At 34.0% G+C, this 8,850-nt stretch overlaps 1 long non-coding RNA gene across 1 annotated transcript in view; it reads left to right on the top strand.

Moving 5' to 3' along the window:
* LOC111085706 overlaps nucleotides 1-8,850 on the top strand; it is a 16,513-nt gene that overhangs the window by 5,559 nt on the left and 2,104 nt on the right. Inside the window, exon 2 of the long non-coding RNA XR_002610509.1 lies at nucleotides 7,952-7,957. This is a non-coding gene — a long non-coding RNA (uncharacterized LOC111085706). The remainder of the gene's footprint in view (nucleotides 1-7,951; nucleotides 7,958-8,850) is intronic.

Genomic DNA, 8,850 nt, shown 5'->3' with positions numbered 1-8,850 from the left:
TTTGCACGAAATTCAAAACATATCACAGAATCCTCCTCTTAGGTTTCGTACGGAATATACTTGACTTTAGTGTATTGCAACTATAACGCCAGTATATTTCACTTCAGGTCAAATACCAATACCCTCCTCCCTGAAATACGCTCATAGCAACACCTTTTTTTATTTAATTATTAAATAAAATGTATCTTGCTATGAAGATAATCCATTATGCGTTTTGGCTGGCATGATTACCGTAATTTTTTGTATGGTAACTGGAAACTGTCCTACGGTTTTAGGATTTTTGCCCGAAAAAGAGGATACAAAAGCCTACACATAGGATCATTTCAGAAACCTATCTACGTTGAGTCCAAGTGTGATAATATTTTAAACGAAATAATAGTGATAAGGCGTAATATCTTGTTGTTAGTTTTCTAAATATTTATTTATGGCAGAGTGAGTGTCATAAGTATTCTGATTCAAAACAAAATGTCAGCGGTAAGTTTACGGAGTTACAACGTTAAAAATCCAGAGTTCGATTCTCCACGAGCGAAATAAATAGCATAGCATGCTACTTAAAATGAAATACTGATTTTTTGCTTTTTTCGTAACCTGTAAGCGATAACCTCAAATGTTACACAGTTATTTTTTCAAATGTTGACCATTCAGTTTTTGATGTACAGGGTGAGAATTAATACGTTATCAAAAGCAACGTACTGATTGATGTACGTCAACAAGCCACAGCAGTCTTTCTTTACCCTGAAAGAATTAAGAACCTTTGATCTGTCAGAATTAAGATAATTAATTGCTTATTCTATTCTTGTTTTAGTGGTCCATCCATACATTATTTTTATCTGATTTATTTAGAAACCATAATTTAAGTTTCCAACATAATACATAAACATGACAAAGAATCCATGTAAGTCTTTGGATTTGCAATGCTAAAATCAAGGGTTCGATTTCCCCTCGGTGGACACAGCAGAGAGCCAGGTGTGGCTTTACTATAGGAAAACACACACACACACACACACACACAAAGGTGGCTTTATCAGGTTATCAGTGTGGATTTTTACTTAACTCCACCGAGGTATCTTGTGATCTCCGAGAAAATATTTAAAGCAAGAGGACGGAGCTAGAAAGGGAATCCTCAATAGCCGCGGCTCTAAAAATATTTTAGGTAAGATTAGAGTACATTAAGCTATGAGACATTTGTGTTCCTATTTATTAGCTATATTTTCGTGCGCCATCAATACCAAGCGTGGGGCGTGCGTATACCCGATTCAATTTTATTACTCATCAAGATCTCTACCAGTCTACCCTCAAATTAGAGTAAATTAATCTATGAGACCTTGGGCGTGATCAAATACATCAGTCGAAAGGGTTTGACCTCCTGAGTCCAAAACTATAATTATATCTCACATCGGTCAAGAGATGACGGAGCTATGAGCTGAAAGTTTGTACTTGAAAAAAAAACAAAAAAACAACTCGGAGCCATTCTTTTTGGCCGCTGTGCCGCAGCCAAAGAACATTTTTTCTAGAACTTTCGAATGAGGGTAACGCTTGGGAACAAAGAATATGTTCATAGTTTTGTCATTCTATTTCTAACTATGAAAACACATTCAATATATATATATATATATACATTTACATAAGAATATAAATTTTCCCCATGATTTTGGTGGATGACAAGCTTAATTGTCTGACTTTTTTTTTTCAAATTTGTGGAATATCCAAAATTAACAAGACAACGATACTTCTAAGTTAAAAAAAAAAGAAAGAATAAAATGTTTTTGAAATAAATATATATTCTGGCTAACTCTTCACAGCTTATTGTTGTTGAACAATGAGGAAGGAAGGCATATTGGTACATTTCACTACGCTGTTTCTATGTTTTTTGTTCAGCATATATATTTTGTACAGGGTCAAAGTCACGTCATAGCAGGAAGTGCACTTGTTTTGACTAAGTATGGAAAGCAGAAATCCTACCTGTGAAAGTCCAGCCGTACAACACTAGACACCAAGTGACACAACCGGTTTCTAACTGGGCACAGTTTCAGGTTTGTATTAGTTTCTCATGTCTAGACGCCTTGTCTTCTTCCCCCGTAGCTTATTTAGCCCTGTACGTTCTCTGTCCACGAGATTCCGCTGTCGTTTGCCCACTCTTTGACTTCACCATACAGACTTTTAGTTCGGAAATGCCACGCAACACGGTGGCTCAAACATTAAAACGAAGAGAAAGGGCTGCTGACTGAGCTGGATAACATTGAAACTTCCGAAACGGCCACCTGAGAAAACTACCACATCTGGATTACCTGAACCGCAAGCTACTGAAAGTGAAGAGATATGAGGTACTTGTGATCATACCAAACGAGTATTCGAAATTATTTGGCTTCTCGCCTTGCGTGATTACATTAAGCCACTACAGAGGACCAATCAACGGAAAGAACAAGGCATAAAAGGACCGCCCAGAACCTAGTTTTTGTGGAGAGGTTCAACCTCTGTTTGTTATGCCGTTACGTGGGATAGAAATTTTCACAGCATAAACAAGGAGCGACTGGAAACCGTCACCGTGACTCAGTTGATGAACTTGATAGCAGCAACACGACCATAATTTTTCTGTACGTTTTGTAACTATTAAAAATTATGTAACTATAATGATTATAACTAGTTAAGGTACTTTACTCTAACGAAGACAAAGTGTATTGAAACTCATAAAATACCTTACAATCACAACTTCACTCTAACGAATTGAAAGTGTATTGAAACTCATAAAGTACCTTACAATCACAACTTTACTCTAACTAACTGAAAGTGTATTGAAACTCATAAAGTACCTTACAATCACAACTTCACTCTAACGAATTGAAAGTGTATTGAAACTCATAAAGTACCTTACAATCACAACTTTACTCTAACGAATTGAAAGTGTATTGAAACTCATAAAGTACCTTACAATCACAACTTCACTCTAACGAATTGAAAGTGTATTGAAACTCATAAAGTACCTTACAATCACAACTTTACTCTAACGAATACAAAGTGTTTTGAAGCAGATTTAATTAATACAATTATTTCAAATTCAAATGTTTAAACCATCTACACATTACATTTAACAGAGAGAGGAGAGGGTAATATTACAAAAGGGGACCATAATGCTGGGACGAAAATAAAGACAGACTACATTTTTAATACATGGTAGTGAAGTTTCACGGGTAAAAATAACATACAGTATTATATAAGAATAATAGTCTTGATAAGACAAATAACAGTTTTAGGCTTAATAAGAAAAAGGGATTGTGTAGGCTAGAAAGAAACAAACATAGTGAGAAACCTAAAACAACTTTTGTTGCTAAATTATTAAACAACATATATATATATATATTACTTCCTGGCTTAAGACTATTTTATATATACTCTGTTAGAAATAAACTCAAATAGGGCAATATAGCGAAAAATAAATTTTATGATTTTAATCAGAAACATAGTCAGTGTATGTAGCAGTATATCAGGTTCAACATTATGTCTTGCTTCACGAATGATACCAGAATATTGAATTTGTACAGAGGCTCACAAGACAAAAGACGATTTAGCGCTAAAGTTTGGTGCTGGATTCCCACGGCGGGCACGGTGCAGGTAGCCCATTGTGCAGCATTGTGCTAAAACTAAAAACCAAATAACAGCAGCAACAACAAGAACAGACGATTGCTCTTTGTCAAAACTCCATACCCCAAGGAAAAGTGTCCCGACCACATCAACAACACGTTCATCCGGGTTCCTGAACACGATCGACGGGCGCCATTTCTAGCTTTGTACCTTCTTAATCGATGGAGAATATTGGTACTTTCTTTTCTTTATCATTCAAGTCGGTCGTTTAATTATTAACTATAGTTTTACAAGTTGTAAAGACTGAACGTATCAAACTGTATCACCAGAATTTGGTTTCCAAACGATTATTACTTCACGTTAAGATAAATCGTTTTAGGCTAAAAGCCAATAAATGTGAAGAGTAATGAAACATCAGATTAGATACTATTATGTTTTCAAGTTTCGGTTTTGAAATCCCGGCCAGAAGCTCAGAGTAAATTACAAAATAGAGCGGCCATTTAATTTAGAGAGTGCTTTAGTGACTGTAGTGATGATAACTTGTTACCTTCTAACATTGTCTTGCAGTTAATGATGTTCATTGAAAACAATTATTTACTTTGTAATCTTTGTGGCATGGTACCTTTCCTCGAGTTTAAGTTAGAAGGATTTAGGATTCAAAATCAATGTATTTTCACAACTCAAGTAAAAACGGGAATTTCTTATGTCTTGTTATCAAGGTTACGCAATATGAACTTCTTCTTTTAACACAGAAAAACATAGAATCATCTGTCGCCAGTCTTAATAAAGTTATATTGTACAGTAATAACAAACAATCACCTGAACCAGAGGGAGCCTCTTTGACGATGCACACTGTCTAGACTGTAGTGTGTTCCTCTCATATAACAACTTAATTCATGCACTAGAAATCAACTGCAAATAATAAGAGAGTAAAGACGTAAGCGACACTTCATTAAAAGGATCAAATATTTATTCCTCAGTTGTTTTTAAAACAATCTTATCATGGCCAAAATAAATGTTGTCAACTTCATTGGATAAAACACTTTGATCCTTCTCATCGATTGGATACGTCTGATAGACACAGATTTGAAATGTCTCAGTTCAGATGGAATAATGGAAAGATAACTTAAATAATTCCTACAAAGGTTGCTTAACTCATCGTATAACAGAGATTGAATAATAATAATAAAAAACAGTTGAAATCAGTTAATCCATTACAGGAACTAATTAGGTCACGCTTTTAAAATAAAGTTGTCTATCAAGAAAATCAATGTGAAAGTTAAATGGACAACCTTATGAAGACAAATAGAAGTGGATCGAAATGACGTTTAATCACCAGTTGACCGGAAAGTTGCCCACTTTAACAACTTTAAATTGATTTTCTTGATAGAATACTCTTGAAATAAATGAAGACACACGGAAATGGGTCGAAACTCTATCTAATCAGTACTTCTTCAGGCAGATTGTTCATTTCAACAATTTTCACCGTATACTACCTTTCAAACAAGGAAAATCAATAACTGGATTCTCTTCGTTTTTCATAAAGGCCCATTGTTTAAGAAGTTGACAACAATATACATGTACATACCCATATTGTCTAAATACGTAGAAACGAATATCTTAAAGATTAATGAACATTTTTCCAACTTCAGCTTCATATATATGTGTGTACTTTATATTTATTACTAATTTAACTTCTGTTTGGAATATATATTGTTTAAGAAGTTGACAACAATATACATGTACATACCCATATTGTCTAAATACGTAGAAACGAATATCTTAAAGATTAATGAACATTTTTCCAACTTCAGCTTCATATATACGTGTGTACTTTATATGCATTACTAATTTAACTTCTGTTCGGAATATATACATACATATATATATATATATATATGTGTGTGTGTGTGTGTCTGTCTGTCTGTATACGGGATAAGATTCTTTAAAATGAAGTTACATAGATAGAACAGGGCATTAGTGTGCACAGAACGTAGTTTTGTACATTTCGATCTACGAACCTACGTCTTTTAAAAAAAAAATTGTATCAGATGAAGAATTAAGTTGTTTCATAGTTGAAACTATTCGGAGTATCTTTAAGTGATTATCCCGATAGATAGTATTCATTTTAGGGTTCGTTGTGTATGTTCGTCAAACAATGTTTCTTAATTCCAAGAGCAATCTTGTCTGGATTAAATTTCTAACAAACAAAAAAGTACAAACTTATAGTCGGAAGAATGTTTTAACAGAAAGCAACGTAAGGATTGTTGTACAGCCACGGGAGACAACGTTTCGAAGAAGGGAGCTTTGATTGTTCTCCAAGAAAAACTCGCACAGAAGAGCGTTTAAGGCAGTAACAGGCTCCGAAATCACACCCTAATCCAATCCGTAGCAAATCCCTCATTTGCAGAGTGAAAGGCTGTGGCGACTATAGAGAAACCTCCGAGAAAAATAAAAGCCATTGCGATGCAGCCGGTCATCTCCTGTTGTAGTTAACAAGATAATGAACAAGAACTTGAAGTTGATGAAGGTTCACAGGCTTCCAACCACACCTTGAAATTACAAGCAAGCTGGTCGAAGAAACCGCACCAACCCATTCGACCACATACCTTCAACGCCCCTGTGGACTTTTATGGACTTTTGCACCTTTAGTCTGCTTAAACTGGCGTTGAACGCGACGGTCATGTTCAGTGTAGGATCTCTGAAAAGTTTATGAAGATGTGTGGTCTAAGATTGACCTCAGTGCCTATCATAGAAACTTATTACAACGGAAATTGCGATGTTGGGCAGTAGTCTGTATTCACGACCAGTAAATAGACTGATCACGATCAGCGATGGAGGAAGCATTTCTAGGGGTAGCGCAGGACCTGTATATTAGTGTTTGAAACATGCCATAAGAAAATTATAATTCAAACAAAACCAAACTATCTTATTACACGATCATACGGTGTTTTTCTCACGGTTTTATACAAGAAATTCCTATGCAAGTCAAGGACAAATTGCATAATGAAAGAAAATCATTATGAATGTATCAATGAAACATTTTTTTTGTTATAATTTTTTTCACAGTTACTCCTATAAAATCAGGACATTGATTTATTGTATAAACTTTAAGCTGAAATCATATTTTATAATTATTAATAAAACAATAAAACAGACAACGATAGAAATTGAAAATCAAATATGCCACTTTATGTGTGTTTATAAAAAAATTTTAGCATATGCTTATCCCTTATGCATTATAGTGCTGATACAATATTTTGAATAATGCGTTTCCTACCAAAAAAAACTCTTTAACCTTGTTTACATGCAGGTTATATATTTTGTGTGGTATGAACAAGAGCTATGATTGAACAGCGAGGTTTATTTAAATAGGTTTATTTGATTTAGAGCATAGATACAAAATAGCCTACCTGTGTTCTGTTAACTACGAAGAATTAAACCCCAGGTTTTATTTTAGCGACGTAACTCGTTAAAACTCCGCTAATCCGCCAGGGGGACCTGTTGATGCGATAATATGTTATACGTATTATATATTCAATATTAGAATCTGTTTTTGTATTTTGTTTTCTGTAATTGATGACCCCTCTCCCCCCCCCCCACTCGCACCGGTTTTCTAATCACATTTCCAGATACTTATCGAAGTATCTTGATCGTCCCCAGACAATCCTTCTAACTGCCTGGGTGGCCTAGTGCTGAAAGGATTACAATAAATGGCTCAGTGTGGTTCCTAACACACAACCTTTGCTGAAATGAATTACTTAGTCGCCAGCTTTGCCACAACAGATGGGCAAGATAAAGAAATCAGAGGTAACATAACTCATTGCAATGTAGTCGGCTCAAACATTAGTTATATATTATGCAGCATGAAAATTTATGAGTTGTAATCAGTTATACACAATTCAGTTGGATAATGTAACTTTGTTAGTGGTTCGTCATTGCGAAAAAAGTTTAGTGAAGTTTATATATTTATATATTTTAAATAAACCTTTGACATCCTTTGCATTCATAACATGAAGTTTTAATATACAGAGAAAGCCGACGTCAAAAAGTGGTTTATTCTGTGATTGAACTAAATGATACGAATATTATACAACGGAAATATAAATATTATACATTATGATGACATACCGTTGAATGCTTTGATGAAGTTATATTAACGAGCATTAATGATTATTTTCACTAACGATACATAATATATAACTGAAATTCAGTAATGTATTAGTAAAATCAATTAGATTAACTCGCGGGTGACATAAGGGTGTAATTAATGAGAGAAAAAACAGAGAAACGTTTACATTTCGAAATTTGATGAAAGAACTAGAAATTAATGAAATACATCATTGGACCGGGAGAACACCAATCTTAGTAGTTTCGTGTGGAAGAAAGTATGCATTATTTTGAAAAATAAGAATTCCGAGAACCCAAACGCTTTCCGATGGTAGACCTTCCGAAAGCGATCAGGTTGTCTGATTTCTTATTTTATAATAATTTAATGTTTGATCCTACATGATTTGTAATAAAAGGAAGAACATCAACAGGAACAAAGTGTTCATCCCCAAAATGTTCACCCAAGAAAGTACATAGAACCAACTAATAAAGTACTTTCAGTTTGGTTACATTAAGACGTAATAAAGTACTTCTAGTTTGGTCACATTAAGACGTAATAAAGTATTTTCAGTTTGGTCACATTAAGATGTAATAAAGTACTTTCAGTTTGGTCACATTAAGATGTAATAAAGTACTTTCACTTTGGTCACATTAAGATGTAATAAAGTACTTTCAGTTTGGTCACATTAAGACGTAGTAAAGTACTTTCACTTTGGTCACATTAAGATGTAATAAAGTACTTTCACTTTGGTCACATTAAGATGTAATAAAGTACTTTCAGTTTGGTCACATTAAGATGTGATAAAGTACTTTCACTTTGGTCACATTAAGATGTGCATAAAGTACTTTCAGTTTGGTCACATTAAGATGTAATAAAGTACTTTCAGTTTGGTCACATTAAGATGTAATAAAGTACTTTCAGTTTGGTCACATTAATACGTAATTAAGTAATTTCAGTTTGGTCACATTAATACGTAATTAAGTACTTTCAGTTTGGTCACATTAAGATGTAATAAAGTACTTTCAGTTTGGTCACATTAAGACGTAATAAAGTACTTTCACTTTGGTCACATTAAGATGTGATAAAGTATTTTCAGTTTGGTCACATTAAGATGCAATAAAGTACTTTCAGTTTGGTCACATTAAGATGTAATAAAGTAC

The sequence above is a fragment of the Limulus polyphemus genome, unplaced genomic scaffold (assembly GCF_000517525.1).
Source record: "Limulus polyphemus unplaced genomic scaffold, Limulus_polyphemus-2.1.2 Scaffold565, whole genome shotgun sequence".
NCBI lineage: Eukaryota > Metazoa > Arthropoda > Merostomata > Xiphosura > Limulidae > Limulus > Limulus polyphemus.
This window is presented reverse-complemented; position numbering and strand designations above follow the sequence as displayed.